We start from the raw sequence: 13,284 nt of genomic DNA, 5'->3' as shown, positions 1-13,284 counted from the left end.
CTTATGGAGCTACAGCTTGCTATCTTTAAAATGATATCACCTACATCAAAACTGGTGGAGGACCAGCAAAACCACAGGAGCAGAAATCCCACAAAGTCAATGGGAATATGCAGGACTAAGGACCTTGGATTTTGGCCCATGGAACAGTTGGGTATTTAATAAAAAAATAATATATAGAATTATAATAATAATTTACACACACATTGTAACGATAACAACTTGCAGAACTACTTTTCCTTTGCACTTATGGACAAATTAAAATTCCGTGGTTTAAGAAAGAAATGTAGAAAAACTTCATTTAAATGCCTTAGGTTTTAATTACAAGATTGAGCAATAGTAAGCAGGGAGGAACTGCTGGTAGCTATAAGAATCACAATGATATGGCTTACTGGCTATAAATAAAAGAGACCAGACGAAATGCCCAGGGCATGCATGGCAGCTAATGGTCAGAGCTTTGGTGTCCCTGATATGCAAAGTATTCTGTACAGAATGCTAGCACTGAAGAGTGACAGGATTTGCTAAGTAAACCAAAAAGAGAGCAGAAAAAAATTGTCTTAAATACAGCCCTTTTTATGTTTCTTTTCACTGGCCTTGGCCTTCAGGGAGAAACTTGCAGCACTGTGTTAGGAAGGTACTTCTGCCAAACCCTCAGACCTGGTAAACAGCCAGCAATGTAGCATCACAGCCCTGGAAGTCAGCTGCAGCGTGGGAGGAGAGCAGTAGAGTTCCTGTCATTCCAAAGTGCCTTGCGGGGAAAAGGGCTGAGATTAGTTTATTGTTCTTAAACAGGGAAAAGGGACATTGAGGTGCGTAAGAGGTGCTGCCTTGCAAGCGCTGCCTTGCAAGCGCTGAACTGCGTCCACAGGACGCAGGTGCTGGTAGATGTGTTGATTCATTCCTTAGCTGTGAATTTCTTTAGTAGCTTCAGTGCTTTGCTGAGGAGAAAAAATATTCTTGTATCAGTGGAGGAATGGTTTTGCTATTGTGGGGAACTTTCCTGGCTTCTCCATGACCCCGGTGAAATGGGCTAGGGAAAGGATCTGAGTCCCCGCTTCCACTTCCTTTACCCAGAAGCCTCCCTTCCACTCTCCTGTGTGGCAGAGTTCTTGCAATCCCAACAAAACTAAGCCAAAGATTTCTGGGCTGCACAACCCCCAACCTTGTTGTTGTCACTTAGTGCATAGTTAGGGTGTCCCCACTCTGGGGTGCTCTCTCTGCAATGGGTGACTTCTTGACACACTGATCATACCATGCAAAGCAAATATAATGTATTAAACAGCAACCAATTTTGAAAAAGCATAAGGAAAAATGGGAAAGGTCAAAAGAAAACACATGACCTCACTCTGTGGCAAGGGGAAACCACAAAGAGCCAGGGGCACCAGGTTTGCACAAATGTTTTTGGTACCAGAACACGCAGAGCCGGCACCCCGTCCCCACTACAAACTTTTTTTCTGTGACGCGCAGTTCACAGTCTGCTCCTCACACTTCCCAGGCCTCCTTCTCAGGCCTTGGCAGTGCCACAGGGATGCTGAGGGTCAAGCACTTGCTCTGGCACTGGCCACACACCTTCAGGCTCTAGGTGGCAGGACACTTATCCCCAGAGTTAGCTTCCCTCACCCGTGTCAAGGTTACAATCCTCTTCCAAGTCTGGCCTGCAAGGCCTTTTGGCTGGTGGTGTTTCCTGTGCTGGGCTTCTGCCCAGAGTCCCACTGGCTCTCCCCAGCTGCTCACCACATCCAGCTTCAGATTCCTCCAGCCTCATCCTCTGCTGCCCTGCCTCCAGCTCCTTCTCTGGCCCCTCTGGCTCTAGTGGCTGCAGTTCCCCTCCCAGCATGGGACCTGCTCTCTGAGCTGTCTCTCTGTCTGGCACCGCTCTGCTCCCCAGCTTAGCTCGGGCCCCTGGTCTCTCCTTAGCTCAGCCCCACTCTGTCTGATCCAGGCAATTCCAGCTCACAGAGAGAATGGGATTCCCCGCACCTCTGGATTCCTTCACTGGCCATGAAGCTAACCTGGAGCACTGGCCTCTCCCCATTGCTCCTGTGCACTCAGTCTCAGGGTCCTGATTTCCCATCAACCCTATCCCTTCCTTTTTGTACTGGGGACAGCCAACCAACTCCCCTTCACTGAGTTCTAGTGAGGGGCCAACAGGCCCCTTTCACTGGGACACGCCGCTCAGGTTGCTGACAGAAGGCACATGTAGGTGTGGGAAGGAAAATTGACCTGCACCTGAGGAACATAAGAACAAAAGAATGGCCATACTGGGTCAGATCAAAGGCCCATCTAGCCCAGCAGCTCGTCTTTCAACAGTGGCCAATGCCAGGTGCCCCAGAGGGAGGGATCACAACAGGGAATCCTCAGGTGATCCCTCCCCTGTCACCCACCTCCGGAGATGGATACCATTCCTACCCATCCTGCCTAATAGCCATTTATGGACCTAACCTCCATGAATCTATCTAGCTCTTTTTTGAACCCTGTTAAAGTCCTAGCCTTCACATCCTCTGGCAAGGAGTTCCACAGGTTGACTGTGCATTGTGTGAAGAATAACTTCCTTTTATGTGTTTTAAACCTGCTGCCCATTAATTTCATTTGATGGTCCCTAGTTCTTTTTTTGTGGGAATAAGTAAATAACTTTTCCTTATTCACTTTTTCCACACCAGTCATGATTTCATAGACCTCTGTCATATCACCCTTCGTCTCCTCTTTTCTAAGCTGAAAAGTCCAAATTTTTTAATTTCTCTTCATATGGGACCTGTTCCAAACCCCTAATCATTTTTGTTGCCCTTTTCTGAACCTTTTCCAATGCCAAGAGATCTTTTTTGAGATGAGGCAACCACATCTGCATGCAGTATTCAAGATGTGGGTGTACCATGGATTTACAGAGAGCCAATAAGATATTCTCTGTCTTATTCCCTATCCTTTTTTTAATGATTCCTAACATTCTGTTTGCTTTTTTGACTGCCGCTGCACACTGAGTGGATGTTTGCAGAGAATTGTCCACAATGACTCTAAGGGTACGTCTACACTACAGCGCTAATTCGAACTAACTTAGTTCGAATTAGTTAATTCGAACTAAGCTAATTCGAACTAGCGCGTCTAGAACTAAAAACTAGTTCGAATTAGCGTTTTGCTAATTCGAACTAGCGCGTCCACACTGATTGGACGCAGGGGGGCATTTAAGAGCAGCTGAAACCGGTTCTGGCAGGGCATCAGGTCAGTAGTTGCTTTGTGTGGCTGCTGTCTGAGGCTATCTGAGGCTCGAGCTTAAAGGGACCCCCCCTGGACAGCCGGTTCTCAGCTTTCCTGCTTGCTTGCCAACCTCGCCGAGGGACAGCAAAGCGTTGGTCTCTGTGCCCGTCTGTGTCGGTGCTTCCCTTCGGGGGGGCCGCCGCAGGTGGCAACATGGAGCCACGGCTCGCCCTGCACCTTCTGGTGCACATTCTGGACTTGCTGCTGCAAGCCTGCCAGCAATGGCACGAGGCTGCCTGGTACCACCTGGTGAACGTCAGCCCCCTGCCTCTCCGCCTGGCTGCCCTGGGGGCCGTGGAGGAGCTGCGGCGGCGCCCCGGCACCGGCGTGCCCCGCCGCGTCTGGCGTCTGGACACCAGCACCGACTGGTGGGACCGCATCGTCCTGGAGCACTGGGAGGACCGACAGTGGACCCAGAACTTCAGGATGAGGAGGGACACCTTCCTGGAGCTCTGCGAGTGGCTCGCCCCTGCCCTGCGCAGAAGGGACACTCGCATGAGACCCGCCATCCCCCTCCAGAAGCGGGTGGCCATCGCCCACTGGAAGCTCTCCACGCCGGACAGCTACTGATCCGTCGGGAACCAGTTCGGCGTGGGGAGATCCACCGTCGGAGCGGTGCTCATGCAGGTACGGCGCTCGTCGGCCACCGAGCCGGGGGGGAGGAGGGCTGCAAGGAGGGGATGGGCCACCCAAGGGACAAAGAGGGGGCGGGAGGAGGCGAAAGCGCCCCGCACCGGAGGGGTCGGGCTGTCCCGGCCGTACTACACGCCGCCGGGGGGGTTGCTTCTGGGAGTGGGGCGCGGGGCACTGCCAGGGCACGCACGCTCCCAGCCACCCGGGCGCCCCACTGATTGGCGCTTTGCTGGGTCTCTCTCCGCAGGTGGTCAAGGCCATCAACCGGGTGCTGCTCCGCAGGGTGGTCCGCCTCGCCGACCCGGACACCGTCATCCGGGGATTCGGTGCCCTCGGCTTCCCCAACTGCGGGGGGGGCCATCGACGGGACGCACATCCCCATCCGTGCCCCGGAACACCAGGCGTCCCGGTACGTCAACAGAAAGGGGTACGTCTCCGTGATCCTGCAGGCCGTGTGTGACCACCGGGGCCAGTTCACGGACATTAATGTGGGCTGGTCCGGCAAAGCACACGACGCCCGGGTGTACCGCAACTCCTCCGTGTGCCAGCGGCTGCAGGACGGGACCTTCTTCCCCGACCGCCACATCAGGGTCGGGGATGTGGACATGCCCGTGTGCCTGGTGGGGGATGCCGCCTACCCACTGCAGCCCTGGTTCATGAAGCCCTACACGGGGCACCTCAATCCCTCCCGCCAGGCCTTCAATGCCAGGCTGACCAGGGCCCGCATCGTGGTGGAGGGGGCCTTCGGGCGACTGAAAGCCCGCTTTCGATGCCTCCTCACCCGTCTGGACCTGGCCGAGCACAACATCCCTCCCGTGGTGGCGGCATGTTGTGTGCTCCACAATTTGTGTGAGCGGAAGGGGGAGGCTTTCCTGCCAGCCTGGATGGCTGAGACTGACCGCATGGCTGGACACTACGGTCAGCCCCGCACCACCGCCATCCGGGAAGCCCAGCGGGGGGCTGTCCGGATCCGGGAAGCCCTGCGGGAGAGCTTCCTGGTGGAGGAGGAGGAGGACTGACCTCTCCCTTGCATGCCCCACTGGGGCCTTCTTCCACCCTAGCCCCCTTCCCCTTTCCTCTCCCTACCTACTGTACAATAAAGACACCTGTTTTTGAAACAAAAACGTCTGTTTATTGAACATAACTGGGTGCGGGAAGGGAGGAATGAGGGTGGAAGAGGGGAGGGGGAAACCTGGGACGAGGGAGCTGAAAGGGAAGGGGAGGGAAGGGAGGAAGGGAAAGGAAAGCTCAGGGGTGGGAGTCCGGCTGCCTCTCCCGTCTCGCCACACTGCGGGTCCGGGGGCGTCGGTGGGAAATGGTTGTGGAGGGGGGGGCAGGAGGGACAGGGGGTGTGGAGGAAGCAGGAGTGGAAGCAGGAGCGGAAGCAGGAGCGGGAGCGGGGGGAGCAGGGGGAGCAAGAGGGAGAGCAAGAGGGGGAGCAGGGGGAGGAGGAAATGGGAAGCGGTCCAGCAGGCTCTGGAGGTGGCCTCGCAGGGCACGGCCCTGCTCCTCCAGGGCCTCCAGACTCCTCTGGCGCAGCCTGAGGTCCTCCTGGACCCAGTGGTCCTGGAGACGGAGCTGTCGATCCAGGAACCGGACGTGCTGCCTCTGGTGGTAGTCCTGGTTCCTGGCTGTCCTGCTTGCCCAGGCGCGGGCGGCTGCTGCAGGCGGGGTGGTGTGCCCTGCAGTCCCAGGTGCTGCGGCTGTGGTGCAAGAAGACCAGCGGTCAATTACCCCAGGGGCCCAGGTGTGTGAAACCCAGCTCCCCTCTGCAAGGCCAGGGCCCCTGCAGGATCCCCAGCTGCTGCTCCGTGGTGGGCAAGGCCCAGGCGCACGGTCCCGGGGCTCCCTCTTGCCCCAGCCCCCCGTACACATAAGGGGAACACGAGGGTACTCACAGGTGGATGCCTCCCTGACCTCAGACGACGCAGGTGAGCGGCTCTGTGGCGTGCCTCGGGAGTCCCGGGTCCTGGGCAGGCTGGCGGCAGGCTCCTGGCTCTCAGAGCCCTCTTCCTCCTCCTCTGTGTCCAGGAGCGGTCCCTCTGCCCCGGGGTCAATCACGTCCCGGGGGGCAGGGACGGCATAAGCCCCCAGGAGGTGGTCCAGGGCATGGAAGTGGGGGCAGGCCTCCGGGTCGGCCCCTGGCAGGCAGGCCCGGGAGTAGGACTGCCGCAAGTCCTTAATTTTCCAGCGCACCTGCTCCCGGCTGCGCTGGTGGCCCCTGGCGGCCAGGCTGGCAGCCATGCGGCCGTAGACGGCCGCGTTCCGGTGGCTAGTGCGGAGATCGTGGACATTGGAGGCTTCCCCCCAAACCTCGATGAGGTCCACGATCTCCGCACTTGACCAGGCGGGTGGCCGCCTTTTGCGCCCCCGGGCAGGCTCCTGGGAGCCGCCAGGCTGGTCCTGGGGAGCAGTGGAGGGCTGGGAGCCCTTGGATGGCTGGCTCATTGTGTGGCAGGTGCAGGCTGTGCAGGCACGGGTGCTTGCAGCCTTGCAACTGGCACAAAGTGTGTAGCCAGCCCGTGGCCCTTTAAGGGCTCCGGGGCCGGGAGGGGGGCAATAGAGTTTCCCTGGTGTTGGCCAGAGTGGCCACCAGGGAAACCTGGGAAGCCTTAGCCTCCCACTAGTTCGAATTAAGGGTCTACACAGCCCTTAATTCGAACTAGTTAGTTCGAACTAGGCTTAATCCTCGTAAAATGAGGATTACCTAGTTCGAACTAAGCGCTCCGTTAGTTCGAATTAAGTTCGAATTAACGGAGCGCTAGTGTAGCGCCTAGGAAAGTTAGTTCAAACTAACGGATGTTAGTTCGAACTAACTTTGTAGTGTAGACATACCCTCAGATATCTCTCTTGAGTGCTTACAGCTAAATTTGTCTCCATCATTTTGTATGTATAGTTGAGATTATTTTTTTCCAATGTGCATTACTTTACATTTATCAACATCAAAATTCATTTGCCATTTTGTTGACCAGTCACCTTGATTTGTGAGATCCTTTTGAAGCTCTTCAGAGTCTGCTTTGGTCTGAACTATCTTGAGCGGTTTAGTATCATCTGCAAATTTTGCCACTTCACTGTTTACCCCTTTCTCCAGATCATTTATAAATATGTTAAATAGGATTGGTTCTAATACAGACCCTTGAGGGACATCACTAGTTACCTCTCTCTATTCTGAAAACAAATAATTTCTTTCTACCCTTTGTTTCCTGTCTTTTAACTAATTATCAATCCATAAATGGACCTTCCCTCTTATCCTATGACAACTTACTTTATTTAAGAGCCTTTGGTGAGGAACCTTGTCAAAGGCTTTCTGGAAATCTAAGTACAGGCAGTCCCCGGGTTACGTACAAGATAGGGACTGTAGGTTTGTTCTTAAGTTGAATCTGTATGTAAGTTGGAACTGGCGTCCAGATTCAGCCACTGCTGAAACTAACCGCCAGTTCTGACTTACATACAGAATCAATTTAAGAACCCCAGGCGTCCCCAAGTCAGCTGCTGCTGAAACTGATCAGCAGCTGATTCCAGGAAGCCTGGGGCAGAGCAACTCTGCCTCGGGCTTCCTGTAGTCAGCGCTGGTCAGTTTCAGCAGAAGCTGACTTGGGGACGCCTGGGGCAGAGCAGCTGGGGTGCTGCTGGGTTGCTCCAGTAGCGCTGCTCCTCGGCGCTACTGGAGCAACCCAGCAGCACCCCAGCTGCTCTGCCCCAGGCGTCCTGAGTCAGCTGCTGAGCGGCGCTGCGGGACCAACCAGCAGCGCCCCAGCTGCTCTGCCACAGGCGTCTGGAGAAAAGCCTAGTCTGCTGGGAGGGCGGGGGCGTACTAGCTGCGTCCCCCCCCCCACCCCAGCAGACCAGGAAGACATGGGCGGCGGACCGAGACGCACCGCAGTCCCGCCACCTGGGTCCTCCGCGGCTTTGCTCCCAGTCTCCCTGGTCTGTCAGGGAGACAGGGAGCAAAGCCTCTGAGGACGCCAGCAGCGGGACAGCTGCGGGGCGTCTGGGCCGTCCCGCTGCCGGCTTCCCCGAGGCTTTGCAAAGCCGCGGGGGGGCTCGGGCAGCGAGGCAGCCCAGGCGCCCTGGGCTGCTCCGCTGCCGGCTTCCCCGAGGCTTTGCAAAGCCTCGGGGAAGCCGGCAGCGGAGCAGGCCAGGGCGCCTGGGCTGCCTCGCTGCCCGAGCCCCCCCGCGGCTTTGCAAAGCCTCGGGGAAGCCGGCAGCGGAGCAGGCCAGGGTGCCTGGGCTGCCTCGCTGCCCGAGCCCCCCCGCGGCTTTGCAAAGCTTCGGGGAAGCCGGCAGCGGAGCAGCCCAGGCGTGCCTGGGCTGCCTCGCTGCCCGAGCCCCCCCGCGGCTTTGCTCCACGTCTTCCTGGTCTGCAGACCAGGGAGACGCGGAGAAAGCCCCGGAGTACACGGGCGGCAGGACCGCGAGGTCCCGCAGTCTGTGTCCTCCGGGGCAGCCCCGTTCGTAACTGCGGATCCGACTTATGTCGGGGACTGCCTGTACACTGCATCTACTCGATTTCCCTTTCCACCTGTTTGTTGACCCCCTTAAAGAGCCCTAGTAGGTCAGTAGGGCAGGATTTCTCTTTACAGAAACCATGTTGACTTTCCCCCAACAAATTATGTACATCCATGCGTCTGACGATTTTATTCTTTACTATAGTTTCAACTAATTTGCCTGGTGCTGACATTAGATATACTGGTCTGTAACTAGAGCCCTCTTAAAATATTTACATCACATTAGTTATCTTCCAGTCATTAGGTAAAAAAGTTGATTTAAAGCAGGGCTACTCAACACAGGGCCTGCTGCGCATTTGTTTGCGGCCTGCAGCGGGGTTTGGGTTTACGTGGGGCTCAACACATGGCCTGTGGGTGGGATCCTTTGAACATGGCCTCCACTGGGAACACACTCCACAATGGTGAGGCGTCTCCCAGGTATTGTGAGCATTGAAAGATGCAAGCGGATGGGCTGGCTGGAACAGACGGATACAGGGTGTCAGTGTTTCTAGCCCCCAGGGAGGAGGTGCTGGAAGTGCCAAGGCATTGTGGGAAGTGCTGGCTGCTTAGCCTTGTGGGCAGAGCCTGAGAGCTGATTAGCTCACACTGACCATGTTTGCAGGGCCAGCCTGAGCCATTTGTGCACCCTGGACCCCAGGAGCCCGCCCCCGCCCGGCACCCCCTACAATGGGGGCGGTAGCCCAGTCAGTCCATATCTTCAGCCAGCTCTGCATGTTTGGATCTGGCGCCACAGCTGGGCAACCCTGCCTCCATCCCGCACGGAGCGACGGACTCTATTTTCAGTTGACATAAAGGCAGTCTCACCTTCAGCAGTGAGATTTGGTGTTGAGAGGGCTATATTTGAAGAAGAGATGATAGAACTGCAAAACAATAGTATTCTAACAGCTAGGCATAAGAAAGAGGACACTGGAATATTTTGGATGTCCTATGTATAGGAAGACATGTACCCTGCATTACTGAAATATGCCAGAAAAGTGCTAACTTGCTGTGGGTCTAAATATGTCTGTGAAAGTTCATTTTCCTCTATGGGAATCATCAAGTCAAAACTGCACACCTCTCTTACTGACAGACATCTGACCAACTGTCTCCGTGCTGCTACAATGGAATACAAGCCTGATGTGAAACAGCTGATGAAAAGTTTGCAGACACAGTCTTCACATTCAGGCTGTGTCTACATTGGCAAGATTTTGCGCAAAAGCAAGTGCTTTTGCGCAAAATCTTGCCGCCTGTCTACACTGGCCACGAGTATTTGCGCAAGAACACTGGCGTTGTAATGTACAAAATGAGTGCTTCTTGCGCAAATACTCTGCTGCTCCTGCTCAGGGATAAGCCCTCTTGCACAAGAGGCCAGTGTAGACAGGCAACATTAATTTCTTGCGCAAGAAAGCCCGATGGCTAAAATGGCCATCGGAGCTTTCTTGCGCAAGATAGCATCTACACTGGCACGGATGCTTTTGCGCAAAAGCACATCTCTTGCGCAAAAGCACGTGCCAGTGTAGACGCTCTCTTGCGCAAATACTTTTAATGGAAAAACTCTTCCGTTAAAAGTATTTGCGCAAAATCTTGCCAGTATAGACATAGCCTGATTGTACTTATACTCCAGTAAATTCCAGTACTGTACTGGCAGTTTTTGTTTGATTTGTTAAAATTATGAAGCCAAAACAAAAAAGTAGTTAATATAATGGTCTTCTGTTGAAATGCGTTTTAGTAGTAAAATTCCTGACCTGTCATTGCTCCTTAAAAGTGCTCTCATATGGGTCGAAATTGGGTAAATATGCATTTTATTAATATCAGCAGAACTGACTTAAATGGGGCTTAATGACTTAAGTGTTGTGTAGTCTTGCCTTAATCTTTCTATTCATACCCGACAGTGTGAAAGAAGCTATTTGCATATATTTGCATGGATATGCAACCACATTTAAGTTGCAGCCCTTGCCATGTGCTATGAGTATCACTGTGGCCCCCAGGGCTTCCAAAGTTGAGTAGCCCTGATTTAAAGGATAGGTTACAAACCATAGTTAATAGTTCTGCAATTTCACATTTGAGTTCTTTCAGAACTCTTGGGTGAATGCCATCTGGGCCTGGTGACTTGTCACTGTTAAGTTTATCGATTTGTTCCAAAACCTATTCTAATGATACCTTAAACTGGGACAATTCCTCAGATTTGTCACCTAAAAAGAATGGCTCAGGTTTGGGAATCTCCCTAACAGCCTCATTTGTGAAGACCAAACCAAAGGATTCATTTAGTTTCTCCGCAAGGACCTTATTGTCTTTGAGTGCTCCTTTAGCAACTTGATCGTCCAGTGGTTTCACTGGGGCTACGTCTACACTGGCATGAATTTCCGAAAATGCTTTTAACGGAAAAGTTTTCTGTTAAAAGCATTTTTGGAAAAGCACATCTAGATTGGCAGGATGCTTTTCCGCAAAAACACTTTTTGTAGAAAAGCGTCCGTGGCCAATCTAGACGTGGTTTTCCGCAAAAAAGCCCCGATCGCCATTTTCGTGATTGGGGCTTTTTTGTGGAAAACAGTTCTGTGATGTCTACACTGGCTCTTTTGCGCAGAAGTCTTTCGGAAAAAGACTTTTGCCCGAACGGGAGCAGCATAGTATTTCCGGAAAAGCACTGATGATTTTACAAGAGGTCGTCAGTGCTTTTCCGGAAATTCAAGCGGCCAGTGTAGACAGCTGGCAAGTTTTTCCACAAAAACAGATGATTTTGTGGAAAAACTTGCAGTCTAGACACAGCCTGGTTGTTTACCGAGCTTCTTGCTTCTGATGTACTTAAAAACATTTTGCTATTACTTATTGAGATTTTGGCTAGCTGTTCTTCAAACTCCTTTTTGGATTTCCTTATTAATTTGGCAGAGTTTTTGTTCCTTTTTATTTTCCTCGCTAGGATTTAATTTCCACTTTTTAAACAATGTCTTTTTATCTCTCACTGCTTTTTTTACTTGGTTCTTAAGCCATAGCGACACTTGGTTCTCTTATTGTGTTTTTAATTTGAGGTATAAATTTAAGTTGAGAGACTATTTCGGTGTCTTTGAAAAGTCTCCGTGCAAAGTTTGCAGGGATTCTACTTTTGGCATTGGACCTTTTTAATTTCTGTTTAACTAACCTCCTCATTTTTGTGTAGTTTCCCTTTCGGAAATTAAATGCTACAGTGTTGGGCTGCTGAGGTGTTTCTTACCCCACAGGGATGTTACATTTTATTACATTATGGTCACTATTTCCAAGAGATCCACCTGTTTGGATCAAATCCTGTGCTCCACTTAGGGCTAAATCAAGAATTGCCTCTTCTCTTGTGGGTTCCAGAAACAGCTGCTTCAAGAAGCCGTCATTGAAGGTGTCAACAAATTTTCTCTCTGCATCCCGTCCTTAGGCAATGTGTACCCAGTCAATATGGGATAGATGAAATCCCGCACTATTATTTTTATTTTTACAGCCTCTCTAATTTCCCTTAGCAAAAGAATATAGCAGTGGGGATATATTACCGACCACCTGACCAGGACAGTGATAGTCACTATCACTTCCTGGTCAGTAGGGTTGCCAGATGGTTTCAACAAAAATACTGGATACACTTGACATTACATCACAATCTACATTACATCTTATTTAGAAAATACCCGACATTTCTATTTTCTCAATTTGTTTCCTGAACAGAAAGCTCAAATACTGGACTGTCTGGTTGAAAACCGGACACCTGGCAACCCTACTGGTGAGGTGGTCAGTAATATATCCATATTGCTATATTCTTCTCATCAGAGCATGGAATTACTTCCTATAGCGATTCTATGGAACATTTAGGCTCATTTCAGATTTATCCCTCATTTGATTCTACATTTTCTTTCACGTATAATACCACTCCCTCACCCACACGACGTGTTGTGTCCGATAGATGTTGTTCCCTGGTATGACGGTCACGTTGCTTGTCTTGTTCCAAGTTTCTGTGATGCCTGTTATATCAATATCCTCCTTTGCAACGAGGCACTCCGGTCCACCCATTACTGGGTGCGTAGAAGCACATTAACGGTGTGTCCCTACTTTGCGGCCAGGCAACGCCGCGAAGCACGTTGACGGCGTGTCCCTACTTAGCGGCCGGGCGACGCCACGAAGCACGTTGACGGCGTGTCCCTACTTAGCGGCCGGGCGACGCCGCGAAGCCCGTTGACGGCGTGTCCCTACTTAGCGGCCGGGCGACGCCGCGAAGCCCGTTGACGGCGTGTCCCTACTTAGCGGCCGGGCGACGCCGCGAAGCCCGTTGAAGGCGTGTCCCTACTTAGCGGCCGGGCGACGCCGCGAAGCCCGTTGACGGCGCGTCCCTACTTAGCGGCCGGGCGACGCCGCGAAGCCCGTTGACGGCGCGTCCCTACTTAGCGGCCGGGCGACGCCGCGAAGCACGTTGACGGCGCGTCCCTACTTAGCGGCCGGGCGACGCCGCGAAGCACGTTGACGGCGCGTCCCTACTTAGCGGCCGGGCGACGCCGCGTAGCACGTTGACGGCGCGTCCCTACTTAGCGGCCGGGCGACGCCGCGAAGCACGTTGAAGGCGCGTCCCTACTTAGCGGCCGGGCGACGCCGCGTAGCACGTTGAAGGCGCGTCCCTACTTAGCGGCCGGGCGACGCCGCGAAGCACGTTGACGGCGCGTCCCTACTTAGCGGCCGGGCGACGCCGCGAAGCACGTTGACGGCGCGTCCCTACTTAGCGGCCGGGCGACGCCGCGAAGCACGTTGACGGCGCGTCCCTACTTAGCGGCCGGGCGACGCCGCGAAGCACGTTGACGGCGCGTCCCTACTTAGCGGCCGGGCGACGCCGCGAAGCACGTTGACGGCGCGTCCCTACTTAGCGGCCGGGCGACGCCGCGAAGCACGTTGACGGCGCGTCCCTACTTAGCGGCCG

At 53.5% G+C, this 13,284-nt stretch overlaps 1 long non-coding RNA gene across 1 annotated transcript; it reads right to left on the bottom strand.

The window, feature by feature from the left end:
• Nucleotides 1-297: 297 nt before the first annotated feature.
• Nucleotides 298-12,742, bottom strand: LOC142821010 (uncharacterized). Its single transcript, XR_012898057.1, has 2 exons — nt 12,258-12,742; nt 298-935 (listed from the first exon to the last, which is right to left on the bottom strand). It is a non-coding gene; the product is annotated as an uncharacterized LOC142821010 (long non-coding RNA).
• Nucleotides 12,743-13,284: the final 542 nt, after the last annotated feature.

Source organism: Pelodiscus sinensis, chromosome 29 (genome assembly GCF_049634645.1).
Source record: "Pelodiscus sinensis isolate JC-2024 chromosome 29, ASM4963464v1, whole genome shotgun sequence".
Lineage (NCBI taxonomy): Eukaryota > Metazoa > Chordata > Testudines > Trionychidae > Pelodiscus > Pelodiscus sinensis.
This window is presented reverse-complemented; position numbering and strand designations above follow the sequence as displayed.